The following is an 18,835-nucleotide window of genomic DNA, read 5'->3' as shown; positions in this document are numbered from 1 at the left end:
TGGCAACTTCAACAGTTTTCTTGCAGTAAAAAGGGAAGAATATGAAATCTATAAGTTAAAGCAGTGACCTCATTCCATTCATGCAAAAGTGTTGTGCTATCAGAACAGTATCAATGTTTAAAACTGGCGTTGAACTCCTTGATAGCAATGCCAGTCTAGAAGAGTACATGTGTTTTAATGTGTTATTTAAAAGGTTAACTGTTACTCGGAAAAGAGAGCAACTCTGACTGAGAACAGTTGAAGCTAGAACATGGATCAGGGGACTGACTGAATGTTCCTATGTGGCCTCTGGTTGAGTCTTCCTCAGGGAACACAGTAGCCAAACTTCAGTTCATGTCAGTCATGATGGCAGAAGCCAAAGAAAAAGTCCTAGGTGCTAGGTGGTTTTGTTAAGTCATCAAAATGGATTTAATGTTTTTGCTTGAAGCATTACTTCCAGTGAACCACAGCTCAGGAGAGTTCTTCCAAGGGTAGACAGGCCCTCAAATGGTTTTCCAGTGTCCATTACTGAAATCTACTTTAACTCTAAGGCTGAAAACTCCTCTCAACTCCTCACCTCTTAGAAGTTAGGGTATCCTCTGTAGCTGGGATAGGGGAAGCTTCACTCCCATTAAATGGGAGGTATGAGGGCTTGACCAATTAGCCCAGAGCTCAACCATAGACAAGGATTTCTCAAATTCACAGGGCCTCTTTCTTAAGCTTGTCTTCTTTCAGACTTAACCCTCAGTTTCTGGGTAAGTTGCTATATATCTATAGGGAAAGCCCCTGGTTTGAGTTTAGTCAAGCTTGCCAGAGAATACTGGATCTAAGCGGGAATAAAATTTACTGACCCCTGTTCTCAGAGGTTAACATTTTCGTTTATGTTTGACATGACTCATTTTAAATTACAGTGTTCTACAGATATAGAAAGAAGCCTTCCTCTTCCCACCCTCCCCCAGACACCACATAATGGAAAAAGCAAGAATTTTCTGCATAAGCAAGACTTTTTTCTTTTTTAAACAAAAAGCCAGTCTCTGATGGGACTTTTTTTCCTGCCAGAATTCCCACTGGTCCACTGTTGCAATATTTACAAAAGGCCACGAAGAAAGAGTAAGGCCCATTTTTGAACACTTTGCCTCTGTGTTACGTGAAAGTAACTTGGATTTCTGTTCTTGGTATCAGAAGAATTGTTCTTTTTTCACTTCTCTGATAGGTTTGTAAACCTACTAGGCCCTCTTAACTCTTAAGGTATCATTTTAAGAAAAGATTTGTTCCTCTGCTCTAACCAGACACATAAAACTTTGAAGGGTTTTGATGTTCTATTTCCTGTTTTAAAAAAAAAGTGTCCTCTCTTGCGAACTCCAAGTAGATGAGAGGATTTTCCTCAGAGAAAATTCAGCTTTGGGAAGAACCATCCATGGAGGTCATAACCTAGAGCATTTTTGAAGGGAAGTTTCAGTGAATTAAAAGAGGGCAGGCTTAGGAAACAACGTTCTGTCCTACCATAGCTGCAGCTAAATAAATCATTTCACTCTAGAGCCTGGGCAGTATCATAATTTGTAGCCAATTGTCCACAGAGGTCACTGATTACAGTTCATTGTAGAGGGGAGAGGAGGCCTGGACCCCAGTAAGAATTTATATTAATAGTTGTATCTTTCCCAGAATGTTCTCTGGAGAGCATTCTGTTAACCACTGATCCTCAATGATCTTTTATTTCTACATCAGTTCAGTTCAGTCGCTCAGTCGTGTCCGACTCTTTGCGACCCCATGGACTGCAGCACGCCAGGCTTCCCTGTCCATCCCCAACTCCCGGAGCTTGCTCACACTCATGTCCAGCGAGTCGGTGATGCCGTCCAACCATGTCATCCTCTGTTTCTACATAAAAACTTTTTAAAGTGGAAATAATTTGACTTGATTTTTCTTTTTCTTTTTTTTAGTTAGGTAAAAGATAAATGAATCTGCTCAAAGCACAATTAAAAGAAGTGTATTTGCTTGGGTACAGGACTGAGAGATGGAAAATTTCTGTCCTTTCACTCAATGGGACAGTGTAAGCAACCGTGGTAAACGCATATATCCCATTGTGCAGCTTTTCTTCTACTTTAGAGACAGCCTGATATAGTGACCAAAAAGAGGCTGCATCACGACTAGCTTCCAGCCCAGGGCTTTAGCATAAATCAAGTGCTCAATTCACTTTGGGGGTACAAGAGGGATAAGCAAGTTAGTTTTGGGATCCAGATTCTGAAGAGTCTGCTGTTGAACAACCACATGGACCCAGGTGACAAGAGACTGTTTAATTGAAGCTTCATAAAATGGTTCCTTAAGCTTCATGGACAATTAAGTAACTTCGGTTTCCTCTCTTTACTCTTGTTTACTTCCTGCTCTTCTAGAACTGAGCATTAGGTACTCTGGTCTCTTACAATGAGAAGATTAGACAGCTGTAGTTTACATTAAAGCATTGATTTGGAGTGTTCTGTAGCTGCATTAATTATATCTTTACTAAGATTACATTCCTGTGGATTCAACAGATGCATATGAGCAGCAGCATGACTTATCTGGGGCAAACCCAGATTCTGTTAACCATTGAGCTTTGGTGGTCTTTTATTTATACATGAAAACCTTTTAACAATGAAATAATTCACCTTGATTTCTTTTTTTTTTTTAATACTAGTTAGGTAGAAAAACAAAAGAGCTGGCATGGTGCACAGTTGTGAAGAGTGTTTGCATGGATGTAGGACTGAAGTATGCGTGAAAAAGTTTGTTCCTCAGTCAGAATTAGCAGGAAGCATGTGTTGAAAAAGTTTCTCACCTAAATAAGTCATAATTACAGACTTTAGGATTTTTTTTTTTTTAATTTATTTATTTTTTTTTTTCTTTTTTAAAAAATATGGAACGCTTCACGAATTTGCGTGTCATCCTTGCGCAGGGGCCATGCTAATCTTCTCTGTATCGTTCCAATTTTAGTATATGTGCTGCCGAAGCGAGCACGGATTTATTTCTTTTAATTAGAACATGAAGCTCACTTAGTGGTCCTTCTGAAAACTTTCCTTCTAACTGCACATTTTATATCGAATAGTAAGTTAAATTTCTCATGTAGAAGAGTTTTTTTTTTTTTATTGTAACTGTAATTGTAGCTCATGCTGAACACATCAGTGCTGCTTTTCCCTAAGTAGTCCCCTAGTCAGCTTTTAAGTTTTCTTCCTTTGTTTTCTAAGAATAGTCTTAAGACGGTGTATGTTTTTAGAAAAATGCATTTGTTTGGAATGTCTCAGATCTACCATGACCATCAGTGGGACTAGAGGTGAGAAATTATAGCCTTAACTGGAGAGCATCTAAAATTCTGTAATATTCCATTGCATGACACAGCCCATGTGTTTTACAGTTTCTAAGAAATTCAACATTGTGTGCAGTTTTATCAACCTCCCTGTATCCCTGGAGCACAAGGAATTATTTTTGTTATTGAGGGGACAAAACAGGGGTGAAGTGACTCACAGTTAATTGCCGGATTAAATCAGGCATCTAAGCCTCTCTGCTTTGGGTAGATTCTCAGACTCAGCTGCTATCTTCAAAAGGAAGAAATATATTGCAGCATCCGAAAAGAACATAGCATGCAATATGTGATGGGTCTTGTTAACTATCCCTTGTTTTCTAATCAAAATAGCCTCTGGGTTGGAGGAAATTTTTGAACTTCTGTAGTAAATTAGCACATCTCTTATTATATTTCATCATTTATAGCACTGTGAATGAATATATTTAACAGTGGCAAGTTGTGGTAAGTTGAGGAATTCTGATTTTTTTTTTTTTTTTTTAATTTTAAGACGGTTGAGTTTTACATAGGCTAAGTTTTGATTTCTGTGGGCTTGTGAAGATGCATCGGAGAATGCGTTCATTACTGATGTTACAGGAGCACCAAAGCAACCATCACACTTTTGTTCAGCGTCCTTCTTCATTGTTCTTGCTTTCATAGAGCCCTGTGCACCGGCCTAGCATCTCAGGGCTTTGAATAATGCCCTTTGCCAACCGTTAGTCCTAATTGCTGTAACTAATTTGCTGCGTGACCTAAAGACAGTAACATCCTTAACTTTGGTTTTCTCATCTGTAAAATAGAATTAATGACACTCTACAAGCCAGGGATTTCAGGGAGGCATCATCATCACATTTTAATTAGAGTATTAAAAACCAAATATTTGGTGAAAGCCAGATATACTCATTGATGCCAGTCAAGACCATGAAAAACACATTTGCCACAGACACACACAAAATATTGCATAGACGTAAGTGATATGTTTAGACCTGAAGGAAATGAAAGGAATTGAAGTTGTTGAGCTACAGGAAATAAAGATCTGGGGCCGATTTAAACAGTTGAAAATTATTTGAAGAAGTGTTTTGTCTCCATAGTAATGAGTTCTTTTTTAGCTTCTTTTGAGGCTATCCAAAGAAGAAGTGAGATTCAATTACAGCAGAATTACATAAGTTAGACAGCAACGGTAGTGGTCCCAGTTCTTTGTAAGACACAAACTTGAGTATTTACCTCAGTTTCAACGAAAAGGCCAGTGAATTTGCCAGAGTTGTGTATGCGTTGCCTCACGAGAAAATCAAAAAACCCCCACAAAAACACTGGGCTAGTGCTCTGAAGATGTTTTCTAGTTAACCCCTGTATTCTTTTTCTATTTGTATGGCTTTGTTACCTGTACAGTTTCACTGATAGACGTTGCAGAATTTTTATTATGCTATCTGGGTATATTGTGTACTTTTTCTTTGCTGTACTTGGAGATAATACTGTTAAAACCATGCTGGGTCCCCCCCACCCTCCCCCCCCCCGCCCCGAAAAATATCTCCTGTTTTTGGTGTTTATTTTTGAGATTTCCAGGTTGTCTTTTTCTCTTCCAAGCCAAAATTACAGTAACTTAGTAAATTACAACTCTTTCATTTTTTTACCATTACTAATCATTTGTCAAATAGCTCATTTGTTTAAAAAAAAAAAAATTCTGAGCCTTGACAGGAGGAAGAAAAAAACAATCTTACACAGCTGAATCTTTTGCCTGAATACTCTTGGCAATAAAGATTGCCACCTATTGGTTAAAGAAAAGAACTAAAACTAAAAAAAGGTTTGCCAATCCCAAGTACTGAGTGTGATCAAAACAGAATTATTTCGATGGTGCTCTGGGTGGAGGTACTTGAAAATGTGTGATCTGATGAGAATCTTTATTCCGTGCTTTGAACTTCGCACAGCCAGCATCATTAAAGTATAGCAGATATTTAAGGAGAGGATCCCTTAAGTATCTGCTCTCAGGACCCCTTTTAAACATGTATTTTTGAGACTGTCAGAATTCCATTTTAGTGGGATACTAAGTGGGTAAGTGCATTTTTAATTGGACAAATGTTGGAAGCTTGATTTTGAAAACATTTTTCTAACTCTGTAGTTTGGGCTTCCCTTCAGACTTTGAAATCCAGCATTTCCTGTCCAACCAAAATGAGATGGGGTTGGTGACATTGGCTTTTCCTGCTCCTTGGTGCCAGGATATGTTTTTTCCAGATCACAAACAGTACATAGAGCACAGCCCTGGGTGATGTCCTCTTTCCAGTTTCATCAAGTGTCATTTCAAGGTGCATTTGATGATCAAAGAAAAAAGTTCCTATTGTTGAAAAGTCCCAAATGGTTGCATACTGGGAAAATGTTCTTTTTAATTATTTTTTCCCAATATTATATATGTATTTATACATACATATAAATTCAGTTATTAGGAATACTTCTACTAAATATAAAACACCAGTGTACCAATTCTTTGTTAATACTATACCATCTTAAGTCTGCCTCCCTCTGTGTTTCCTCAGCATCTAAATACCCTTTACATCTACAGATAATTAAAGGTTACCCTGGTGGCTCAGAGGTTAAAGCGTCTGCCTCCAAAGCGGGAGACCCGGGTTCAATCCCTAGGTCGGGAAGATCCCCTGGAGAAGGAAATGGTAACCCACTCCAGTGTTCTTGCCTGGAGAATCCCATGGACAGAGGAGCCTGGTGGGCTGCAGTCCACGGGGTCGCACAGAGTCGGACACGACTGAGCGACTTCACTTTCACAGTTTTCTCAGTGGTTGTGTGTTACACATGTCTATGTAGGCATAGACCCTAATGAATTTAGGACTAAGGCCATCACTGTTCCTGCACTGTTTATTTTTTGCTCATGTTGTTTGTATTTAAAGTGTTAAGCTTTTTCACCTTAGGTACTTCCCAAGTAATTCAGTGCCCTTTGTTGGCATCATCTATTTGGTTAATAAATTTGACAAAACCTGTTTATCATCCTTCCTGGCTAGGGAACCAAGTACTCTTAATAGCTACAGAAGAGGTGGTACAAGCGAAATTAGGAGAAGAACCATATGTTATTTGACTTAATTTGTACATAGCACACCTATATGTGTGTTAAAAATATACATAAACTGTTATAAAGCAACATATTGATGAATTTAAATGAGTAGGTACAATTAAACACAAAAATCAGGCAGAAGAGTGGTTGGAGTGAGGCCATAATAAATCACGGAATGTTTTTCAGCAGATTCCTATGGATGTCGGGAGTAGGCTTACATACCTGCTGTATACTTTGAAAAGCTGAGATAGGGAAGAAAGGTGGCTTTGTTAACATTGTCGAAGAACTTAACACCTGAGCATTTTTATGTAGAAAAATTGGAATGCATTGTTACAATCAGTCTGTGTAATTTCCTTCTGTAAAGGCCTGCCCATTTACCAGTAATGATACCTTATTTCTCTTCTATTTTTGTCCCTTCCTTTAGGAAAAGGAATATATGCTTACTCATTATTTAAAATTCAGAGTCACTTTCCTGTTCCAGCTGGTGGGGTTCCTACCATTACAGAAGAGTGCTATTAGGTACATGTGAAACTTCAGCCCTCCTTAAGTTGTACTCTTTTCAGCTACCCAACTGTATACCTTTTAGAATTCCACTGCTCCAGCCATCAAGTCTGTATAGTGGTTAATCTCACCTTGGTCTTTTTGTAGTTTGTTTCCATTAAAGCAGATGTATTGGGCTTTTTCAGTTGCTGAAATGATCTGCCTTGGCACTAAGAGGTGCTGTCACAGAATCCAGTGCTTAAACATACAGGATTGAACTGTTTAAATTCAAACTCATGTATAAAGAATACTGTATAGGGCAGTTGAACATCTTAGCTAAACAGTTTCTTTCCCCAAAGGACGTGTTAGTCCAACAGGCCATTCTAGGACTTCTTCTAGCCCAGTAGCTCCTGTTACCGTGCTACTACGATAATGATTTAATCTCCCATAAAGCTGCATTTTAATAGGTGTTTATAGGCATCACTCACCAAGCGTTTCAAGTACTCTTTGGATGGAAACTGCTGGGGGAAAATGTTAACACAGGTATTTTCTCAATCAGGCCACCATTTGAACATTTTACATAGAAAGCAGTTGGTAGATGATTTCGTGAGTAAGTGAATATAGTCGTTTACATTCAGATGGTATTTGTTTACCAGTTAATAATATTTATTATGCAGATGGGTAAATGAATACCCAGCTCAGGCCAGTGACCTTCAGTTCCTGTGGGGATGTGGAGGTGACTCCACACCCCTGTTCACATTTATTATGCACTTATTTTATGCCCCATGCCGGGCTGGATGCTGGGGTCACCATAATGAATAAAGCATCTTCATTGCCTGCAGGGAAGCTGCAAACGTGCGGCAGACAAAGAGCGTGAGCGGAGTGCTGCCCCCGCTGTGCGCACAGCGGACCTTGGAGATGGAGGGAGGTGCTTGCTTTCACCGCTGCGCCGAGCCCCTCTCCTGCATCACGGCCCTTCTCCCTGACCTAGGTCGCTGGGGCTGCACCGCCCCCTCCTCTGCTCATCCGGGCAGGAGGAGGGCGGGCGTGGCCTCTCACAGGGTCCGGGGTGTGAGGGACCGTCCTCAGCTGGATAGAACCCACAGGTTGCTTCCTGGCATCGCTAGGGCTCTTCTGACTCTTGCTTCTCACCCCTTGAAATTCCCCCTGCTCCATCATTGCCTGTGCCTCTGAGGTCATTGGCAAAGGGAGGGAGGTCTGGATTATTCCTATTGGTCGTGAAATACTTACATAGAGAAATTAGTACAAGTGATTTCTGTGTTTATTTACTATAAATTCTGTTACCCATGGTGCCATGAAATACACTAATTTGCAGTCATCACCCATGTAGTTACTGAAAATAGCTTGTGAAATAGACTTTGGTGGTCTAATCTGGGGAACCTAACCACCTTTTATAATGTTTCTAGGGAAAATGTGTTCCAAGTTTTGCACAACCAACTTACAAATGAACTTGGGAAACACAGCTCATATGTAAGTCAGAGACTTCCAGTGTTGACATTCAGCCACGCTGGGAGAGCGTCATTTTACTGGTGCTGGTGTGTCCCCAGCCTTCTGCTCCCAAAAGCAATCTGAAAGCAATGATGCTGGGGATTTCTAATTGATTCTGGGGTTCTTGAAGTTAGGTACACAGTTTCAAAATCTGCTTACCAGCACCACAGAGCTAAATGAAACCTAGTTCATATCCGAAATGGTCCTTTCAGATCAGAAGTCTGTGTTTTTACCTTTTATGCATATACTGAAATTAACCTGGTGCTCCCAACAACTTTGTTGCCTTGTGATGCTCTGAGGCACTAGGGAAGTGAGGGAAATGATTAATTTCCTGACACAGTAATCACCTCTTGGGTATTAAAGATTTATCTTCAAAACCTCTCATCATACAATGGGTTACCTTTGTAACCCATTGTAAGGATCCCATTTAAAGTGCCTTAGGGCTTGTATTGTTTATTTGGTTGAGTTTTTTTTTTTTTTTTTTTGCCAGGAAGATTCTTGTAAAGTAGGTGATTCTTAGTTAAAATTCCTGGATTCTAGATTTGATTTTAAAATAGCTATCTGATAATGTGTAATGTATTCTCTATAAAACCTTTCCAGGACATCTCTGGTGGCCCTGCTGTGCACGAGATGACCCAGAGTTTCTTGGTTCAGCAGATGACAAGGTGTAAACAGTGTTTCTGAGTTGGTTTTTCAATGTACCCTATGTCTTTAAAAAAACTTTATAATGAATGTCTTTTTGAGCCTTACTGGTCCTCTTTGTTTTTATTTATTGACTGAACTAAGCAGGCTGAATGTTCCTGAGCCATTGACTAATACAGGAAGTGCATCAAAGTCAGTCTAGGTTAGAGCTGGGCAAGTGGAAAGGCAGGTTCCTGGAGCCCTGGATTCATCAGCCACTGATTTTGGATGGTAGACCCAGCTGCAGAAAGTAGGAGGCCTCCCTTATGGGCTAGAACAACTCCTGTTCTTTCTTTCAAAACTTCTGGCGTTTTCATTAGTCCATTTTTCAGATTTTGCAAGATTGAAAATCAAGTCTTTCTGTATCCAGAGGAAGGCACAAAATTGTCCCCACTGAGAGAGACAGAGCGAGAGAGAGATTGGAGGGGTCTCATGTCCTCCAAGGCGGGCCTCAGATCTGGAGGTCTGCAGGTCCCCCACCCTGCTGGGGGTGTGGGGGGTGTTGGTGGAGCATTGGCTGTGTGCTGAAGGAATGGCTGGCCTGGGAGATGTTCCGGCTGAATCATGCATTTGGGCTTGGAAAGCCCTGCCTCAAGTCCACCGGCAAGAATGAGGCAGAATTCACGATGTGATGTCTTAAGGTCCTGACGTTTGCCAAGGGTTTGAGCAATCCTTGACATCTCCTGTGGAAGAGAAGAACTGTGCCCTGTCCCACAGTAAGTCCAGCAGAGATGGAAAAGGTCAGTCCCTTGCATCTCTCTTGTGCTATTTAGACCAAGACGTCAGCCTTGCTGGCCCACTCTTAGCACACTGTCCCGAACCTGAGGACCAGCAGAATTACAGGCCCAATTTCAGGCTGACTTGAGGAGTTGGTGTCTGATGACGGGCAAGTACCTACATGTGTCTTTCATTATTCTGTTGCCTTAGGAGATGCTGTTTAAGTTGGCAGATAGACTTATTGAAAGCAAAGCTTGTCACTGGTGAGATTACTGATTTCACTAAAAAAAAAAAAAAAAAAAGGATTAAATGCCAAGGGAGAAGGAGGGGCGTGTGTAGCATTTAAAAGTGTGGTGAAGCCATCAAGTTAACAAGAAAAAGTAGAATAAAATGTGGTTTCAATTTGTTGTACTGGGCTTGGGATGATAGTGTTTCAATAGTAAACTGTAGGGAGAAAGAGTTTTCTGAATTTCAAAATCCTGGAAGTTATTTAGGGGGTTTAAATTTGCTACAGTTCCCAATTCTATACTATAGTAAGTCAGGATTTTTTGCAGGACTTGCTGACGATGAGAACAGAGGCTGGCAATTCCTAGGCTGGAGGTCCTCAGCCTCTTTGTGGAGAAAAGCTACTCTTTATCTCCTGAAGCCTTGTGTGTGGGGCAGAGCATGTTGGGGGTGTTGAACGCCTGGTCCTAAATCTGCACACTTCTTACCTACGTGACACCCAGCGCCACCCAGTGGCAGCTGCTGGACAGCGCGGGAGCTGTTCAAAATCGACCTCGTTTTGTTCTCCCTTCAGGACCGTCCACTTCTCTGCTGCTTCTGGTTTGGGGGTGTTTTCCCCTCGATAATACCTAACCCCGTCTTTGATGGGAAGAATTGACTACATGTCTAGTTTCAGTCTTTCAGGGTATTTGTGCATTTCTTTACTTTGTCCCTTCTTCCTTGTGGTGCTAATTATTATCCGTATTGATATTTTCCCTCCTCCAGTTAGCGATAATGTGCATACTTTTTCCTTGCATGTTCTTGTTTCCTTGGCTAAAGAATTAGTGCCTGATGGTATTTCCCCTTGTTACAGTTTTAATTCAAAGTGAGTCTTCACTTATATCTTCGTGTTTATGCTTTGAGCTGTGGTTTCCCAGTTCCCAAGTATGTTTCATGACACTTATCCTACATTTCAGACAAGGATTTGTGTGTCCCATAGGATTCAAGCTGCATTTGGAGAAAGCGCCAACTAACAAATGGAATTATTCTGTCTTGTGAAAGGTTCCAGCCCTTTTAAAGCTTGACTCAGCGAGATAGAAAACAAATATTCTTGGGAAGAAACTGGGTTTGTTAGTACTTGGCGAGAAACTTTCAGAAAGGAAAGAACATTTCCCTTGGCCTCAGGAGCACATTCAATGTGAAATATGACTGTTTTTAAAAGAGTTAAACTTAAATTTATCTTCGGGTCACTTATTTGACTTGAAAATAAATGGATCTAGTCCTTACTTTAAAAAGAAAAGATTCAGAATCCTATTTTAAATAAGATGATAGTTCAGTACATTAGGCAAGATGCTCCCAACATCAGCTCTTCACTGAAAACAGCTGGGATTCCAGGGGTGTTTGCAGAAATCCTTACGAGCTGGGGGATGGGCGAAATGTGGCCAAGTTAGTTCCAGCTGCACACATTTGCCTTGTCTGAGCTCCTTATGGTAAGTGGAGCACACGCTTCAGAATTAACTGTGGTGGAGTCAGATTCTCTCAGCAGCGGACTGAGCAGGTGGAAAGTTTATTTAGTGAGAGGAATGACTGAGAACAGTGAGCTATAAATCCATCAATAGCCATTCCAAGAAAGAGCTGTTAAATGTCTTCTTTTTATTTTCCCACATATCCCATTTTGGGGGCTTGTTTTCATATTTTTATAACCTTTCCAGAGTCTTGAGTGATTTTGAAATGCTTGCCATTTGGTCATAAATGTGACAAGTGAATAGGAGCCTGCACACTTGGATGTGATTTAGAGCGGCTGACCCGCCAGCGCTGGGGGTAACTTCTGAAGATGGCTCTGTGAACACCCTTTCTCCTGGCCCCAACAGCAAACAGGAAGTGGACCAGGAGAGATTTGTTCTTGACAAAAGAATGATCTGTATCCTAACTCTGAACTTCACACACTGTTTAGATGTTCCTGTGTTTGGTGTGGTCAGTTCCCTTCTCTTGTCCTCTCTTCTCTTTAATTAGGGTGGAAAATGGAAAGTTTACTGAACAGAATTTTGAGTGGAATTTTAGATTGGAAAAGGACCATAGGGATCATCCAGTCCAGAGTGAAAGGGAAAAAAAAGTCCAAAGAGGATGAATGATGTCGTGTTGGGATACTGGAATCTCTTCATAAAGCGAGAATCATCTTAAGGTGTCTTCATCTGAGACCTCTATCCAAAAGGGTAGCTTTCCAAAGACTGCTTTAGTGAAGTCTTCAGTTTAAAAAAATGGCTCTTTGTCAGGCATGCTAAGGACAGGATAATGGGTATGTTTCTTCAGAGTGCAGTGCAGGAGACCTGGGTTCGATCTCTGGGTCGAGAAGATGCCCTGGAGAAGGGAATGGCAACCCACTCCAGTATTCTTGCCTAGAGAATTCCATGGACAGAGCAGCCTGGAGAGCTAAAGATCATGGGGTCACAAAGAATCAGACACGACTGGGCAACTAACACTTTCACTTTCAATATTTCCTGAACACTGGTTTAATATTGAAGTCATTCTTAACCTTGGTGCTGATCTGAACAGACTGGTAATTGAGTTAGTCATCATCTGTAACTTACTTTGTACAATTTTAATGTGATTTAAGGGAAGACATCCTTGGAAGTGCTTAGCTATGGTTCATGCCCATAATCAATCATATTTCTTTTTGGTCTTAAAACTTTATAAAATACAGGGAAGTAGATTGCACAAGTACAGTCTTTTTTTTTTTTTAAATGAAGTAGAGGAAACAGTATCTTAAATTAAATAAGGGTTTCCTGAGGATCCGGAATCTTACTTCTAAATTTTCCCCTGGGTAACCTCCAAATCCTCTCTTGCCTTTGTCCCTAGTTGACACGAGTCTGGTCACAATTTACACTGTGAATGGATACTATGCTCTCTGAGGTGATACTTGCTAGGCAGGGAAAGATTTCTTCAAGGGAAATAAATCCAGACTGGAACGTTAGTTGCTGGGTGGCTCCAGAAGCATTTCATTAGAGCTTAACTTCTGAGATTTTTCAGTGAGGGGAATGAAATTTAACAGTATATACTTTTCTAAAATTACTGAAAGAAAATAGTTTCAGCCCCTGATTTGCAAAGTACTCACTTTATAGTACTCTTGAAATTTTTGTTGGATACAGATTTTTCCATGCCACAGATGTGGAGGGAATGGCCCACTCTTGCTGATAAAGGGAAGCTAGTGTTGGACAGGAACAAATGGTGAATTCAGGGCTTTTCTGGAGTCTTTGGAGGTATTCATTCTTGACCAAGCTATATGCGAATAGCATCTTTATCTGGGTCTGCCTCTGATTCAGCCTCACCATCTCCTTCAGCAATGGATTAAACAAATGTCACTTGTTAGCTTCTTCTTCCTGACCCTAATGTACCAAGATTAATTTGAAGCCATGTTCTATGAAATAGTCCTTGGGGGACATGGGTCAGTGATTTTATAATGATAGTGGGGGTTGGAGAACATGCTTAAGCTTGCTCATGGTGATTGTATGTATCTTCATTTTGATTCTCAGCTTCACTACTTTCATAGCATTCTTTTAGGATCCCAGCCTGACTTCATCCACACTGCACTGCTTCTTTTAACTCAGAACCTGAGGGCCACAGAGAAACATGCTGGCCGTCGGGGTGAAGCAGCTTTTAGCATTGGTGTCTGTGGTCTTCTATCACTCTTGTAATGGAGAGATTATAATATATACATTCATCAGTGTTCTTAGGTTGGCTGGAGTGTTATTTATGCTTCGCAGAATTCCCAAGAGTGGTGCTTGGGACTTTGGTCTGCAAGCCATTTCGCATTAAAATGCAGATAAGATCTTTGAAAACCACAAAGTCATGGGCTTTGCAGGCTTGGTAACCGAGTGCCTCTGCGGTGTGGTTTTACTCTTTTTTTTTTCTGAAGTACTTGGTTGCAAGTAGTGGGACACTGAACTCATAGGGGCGTATACACCGAAACCTTTAAAAATAGTGTCTATTTATTCCACATAGCACGTTGTTCAAAACAACTTTGATGACCCCAACTGGATGTTTTTCTGGTCTTAAATGATAACATCCTGAACTTATTTATTAACCTGGTCTTTCTCCCCCTTGACCACTCCCCTCTGCTTTTTTTCTTTATCTAGTTTCTCTCTCGAGCATCTCAAAAACAAACACATAGGAACTCATTTTGTAATCTGTTAAAGGGTCTAGAAATTGAAGGCGTTATTGTTATCCTTCTTTCTTTTACTGGTGGTGTTGCCGAAGCACTAACAGCGAGGATGGTTGGGTATCTTCAGTGATCATCCAGTCTCAGCTTTGCACACCCACCAAGAACCTGAGCATTTTAATGATCTTAATTAGACATGTTCTGATGATTCATTCATAGCAAAGTACTAACGGGCCATATAAGTGGGTGTATGTTTTCAGAGAAGATCATGCTTGGAGTTTCTGTAGAAGAGGTTTGCCGCAGACCCTGTTAAAGTCAGCCCCGTCCCTCTGACAGGACACAGAAAGCTTTGTTGGCGACTTCCATTTCAGTGTGATTGTTTATCAGACCTTTCCTAAGAGACTGGTTTCTGAGTGGGGGCGGCGGGTGGAGGGGGTGGGTGATGGGAGAGACCACGGGGCGCTGGGCGGTCTCAGGGCTGTGGGAGGAGGGTTAGCGAGAGAGCGGGCTGATGGGGGAAGAAACGTTTGCCAAGCAGGACACCGGTTTAGGAGGGGAGGATGGAGGTGCTCAGGACCAGCCCCCTGGCTTCCAGCTGTTTCCGGCCTTGCCCTCTGGAAGGAGGCCAGTGCATGCACCTGGCCAGGGGTGGCTCAATGACTGGCCGGGTCGGGGTCACATTCGTACTTGTCCTCGCAGGGGCGGCCACGCCCTGGAGAGGCAGGCGTGCTTTATGGGGGCACCCTGGTCGCTTCTGTGGTGGGTACCACAGGGACATGGGCCACTGCATGGTCTGTAGTCTGAGGTGGGAACCGCAGAGCGGGGGGCTGCAGGGCCCAGCCAGGCCCCGCTCACCTCCACATCCCGTCATTCCGCTCCTCGTCAGTATTTTGAATTACAGGAGCAAGGAAAAGGGCTCATAACTCAAAGAAATGTGAATGACGGACAGGGAAGCCGCGTCTGCATCGGGAGAGGTCACAGTCCCTCTGCCCACACATTTCACCCCCTCTTATCTACCCAGTAGCCTGCTGAAGTGCAGACTTTACCATGAGAGACCAACCAATTAATACAGGCCTGACCGTTAACGTTGGTCCTAATGCCTTTGGCTTATTATCTGCGGAAGATCCTAAAAGGGAGTGATAGAGTTTGATAGTCGGTAGGATGGGGAAAGGGACTTTCACTCCTCTGAAGTTATGATGCTTTTACTTGCATCTTGCGGAGCAGTATTCTCCTTCCTTTTTAGACAATTTTTGCAGAACACATTGACATTTTCAAACATTTACTGTATGTGGTGTTGCTTAGATTTTTGTTTTCATTGTTTTTCTTCTGACACCATAACATCATTTTATTGTTCCTCAGTAACCTCTGAGTTATTCATATACCATCTTCAAGTGCTGAGTAAGGAAAGACCTGTTACTTATGGTTGTTAAAATCTTGGTGCTTTGTTACATTAGGTATTTTAACATATTGTTAACAGAAATGCACAACACAGTTGCTCAATTATTTTCAAACAGCTAGTTCAGTTCTTAACCATTGTTCAGAGAACACTTGAAAAGATCTTAGAAATGATAACCCACTCCTTATAGTTTATGTCTAAGAAAACTGAGATCCAGAAAGAGTCAACTTAGAGGAGTCCAACATTCACTCATTAAAAGACTTTCACGTATCAGGCACTTCAGAGGGTGCAGGGTCCGGTGATTGTCATCCTTGCTCTCGTTCCCTGCCCTAGAGACGCCACCCGGTGCAAGAGAGGCGGAGGTGTCATTTGAACCTGGGTCAAACTAATTCTAAAGTGATCGCTCTTTCATTAAGTACCTAAGTTTCTTAATTAAGCACCTCAGATGGATTGTGATCTGTCCAAAGTTTTATCTTCCAGTGGTCCTCATAGAACGAGAGTTCTTAAACATTTGGGGTGACAGGGACCCCTTTGTAAATGCATTCGGTCAGCTGATCACATCCTCTCTGTCCTTGTACAGTGAGTTTGGGGCACATTTCAGGAGTGATCTCCCCAAACCTATGTTCTCTTCATGATCTTGAGCCCCTTTTTGGAAATACAAGTTTGCAGCTGAAACGAATCTCCTGGCTCTTCAGTGTAGGTGGTATGGACTTAGTTTTACAGGCCACACTCTTCAGCCAGTTTTCCTAGGTGTTACCACCACCACCAAGTAGCTCATTATACCAGGGTCTTCCCAAACCCTGAAACCATTCACACTGACACCTCAAAAGCCATGCTACCTCAAAGAACTCTGGGTCAGCTCCCTTTCGGGGAGCCAGCTCATGCAGACTTTTGCTTAGAAGTTCAGGTAGTTTGGAAATTCATGCTGCCTTCAGACCTATAGACCTTATGCCAGAAAGAGCCCAGAGGGCTCAGAAGGATGCGCTCACTGGAGATTTCTATTCTTTCCTCATTGCCTTTCCTGCATGAGGAATCTTGATTCGGTGCCTTTGAGTTCTCTCTCATGTTATCACATCATCTGAATTGGAGCTGCTTGCCTCTTCCAGCCTCTGCCACCCATGAAACATTTCACATTTGGAGAAAACAATAGCAGCTTGACTTTCTAAAGGAAACAGCTTCTCTTCTGGGATCAAACTGGAAGCAGATATTTGAGCTGTGAAACTTTTTTTTTTTTTTAAGTGTCAGGAGCTGAATTGAAGCATCATGTTCCATGTACTGGGACAAAGTCAAGTTTCAGGGCTAGAAGCAGGCGGCGTGGACACCTGCTGCAGAAGAGACCACCTCGGACAGTTTAGTCTGTCCCTTAAGTGTCTCCACCCTTGTCCACAGCCCCGTGTTTTAGCTGAAGTTTGAAGCCCAGAAGGCATTTACTATTGAACCCATAGGGCTTAGTCTCCAAGGTTTTATAAGAATGGATACGTTAAATTATACCTTCTGAAAAGAATCAGTGTGTTAAGAGACTGAATATAAAGATGCTGGGTAGCACATTGGACCAGCTTATCAGAAGGAACGCTCTCTAAGGCGCCTGCCTCTGCCCATCAGAGTAGGTAGACATTTCCACCTCCATCCTTTTGTTTTGACTTCTGTTTATTTATCCTGCAGCAAATATCAGACATGTTAACGAACCCTAATTTTATAAATGAAATTATTGCAGCTCACGCTGTCAAGATGTGAACCTAACCAGACCTCAGATTTTCTGACTTAATAGCTGGACTGTAGCAGCCTTTCCCAGATAATGGAAGCTTCTGTCAACTGCAGTCAGCCACCTGTTTCTAACAGGAGGCACCCAGGCACGCAGAATGCAAATTCTCAGGGTAGCCAGTAGCAGATGGAGAGCCACCAGATGAAGCAATTTCACTAATCACGGGCATTTCTGAAGAACCGACTTCCAGGTCTGGCCTCATGTCCTGACCCCAGGCCAGGCACTGTGACGGACCCCAGGCATCTGCTGCCTCATAGTCCAGAAGGTTCTTAGTGTATGATGAACTCTGCAGGTGCCCCAGCCTCCCAGTCAACCTGGACTCAATGCCTTCACAGTAGGGTTAAAGCTGGTTGTACTCATTATACACAGTAATGAGTAAAGAAGAGTAGAACACTCAGAACTCTTGTTTGATCTTTGGGGATCTAAGGAATATATTTCTTTTTTGTCTGTTTTTAGTTTTGATCCCACAGCTCACATCTTTTGCAGATTACCAAACTCACATGAAGACAAGCCGAAAGCTCCCCTTTGTTGGGCTGTGCTTCCCGGTACAGGGTCCACCAGCCACGTGTTTCACAGTCACCCTGAGCCATGGAAGTGTGGCTGCGAGTATGAAAAGAGAAGTGAAAACTGTCAAATAGCTCATTAATAACTTTCATATCGATCATATGTTGAAATACTAATATTTTGGATATATAGTACTAAATAGAATATTAAACTTTGACCTGTTTCTCTTTGCTGGTAACGTGGCTAGTAGAAAATTTTAACCAACATGGCTTCCATTTGGACCGCACCATTAAAGGTACATGGAGTAGGAAATGGCAACCCACTCCAGTCTTCTTGCCTGAAAAATTCCATGGATAGAGGAGTTGGGTGGGCTACAGTCTCTGGGGTCACAAAGAGTCAGACATGACTGAGGAACTGAAGCACATTAAAGGTACTGAGAGCCTCTCCTTTCTCTGAGTTTCTATAAACTCAGTGACTGTTTTGCATATTCTGTTGGATTCCATTTCACGTATGCATATCTGTGTCTTTTTTTTCCAAAATGAATCGTCACTTACTCACAGACAGGACCCTGGAAATAGCCTGTCTCACACCATGATTTTCAGCAGCAGAGAGGACTGGTGGTCCCGACGCCTGCAGGGGCTTTCTCTCCTTTGTGAGTACAGAGCACATACGCGCAACATCCCATAGACTGTCATAGAGTTCAAAACACATGGTTAACCAGGGACGTGGGCCAGGCAGGGGGTGCTATTCCTGAGCTCTCTGCTTTCCTGGTCTGTCCTTGGGAGCACTCCAGACAGCTTTGTGTGTTTCTTTTGTTTTTTCCCTTTGTGGTTCTGCCTCTTGGCTCTACCAGTTCCCAGAGCAGACAAGAAAAGGTGCAGTCTTTAAGGAAACCACGCGCCCTGTGTCCTCGGGGGGAATGACAGTACTGAAGAACCTTTGCAAGGCAAGTGCTGGTTGGTTCTCCAAACCAGATAACCCTTCTCAATTAAGTCCTGGCTCTGACTGGTACAGCCGTGTGAGCCTGGGCAAAGCTCTTAACTTCTTTGAGCCTCAGTTTTCTTCTGTGTAAAGTGAGAATACTGATA

The 18,835-nt window shown here is 42.1% G+C and overlaps 1 protein-coding gene and 1 non-coding gene across 2 annotated transcripts in view; one reads left to right on the top strand and one right to left on the bottom strand.

Annotated features, from left to right (window-relative positions):
- Positions 1–18,835, top strand: part of PIK3R1 (phosphoinositide-3-kinase regulatory subunit 1) — a 92,165-nt gene that overhangs the window by 28,979 nt on the left and 44,351 nt on the right. The window lies entirely within an intron of this gene.
- On the bottom strand, positions 2,858–2,964 carry LOC122454676. The gene has a single exon (XR_006273482.1). It is a non-coding gene; the product is annotated as a U6 spliceosomal RNA (small nuclear RNA).

This window comes from Cervus canadensis, chromosome 16 (assembly GCF_019320065.1).
Source record: "Cervus canadensis isolate Bull #8, Minnesota chromosome 16, ASM1932006v1, whole genome shotgun sequence".
Lineage (NCBI taxonomy): Eukaryota > Metazoa > Chordata > Mammalia > Artiodactyla > Cervidae > Cervus > Cervus canadensis.
The sequence above is the reverse complement of the archived record's forward strand: the minus strand, read 5'-3'. Positions and strand labels throughout refer to the sequence as shown.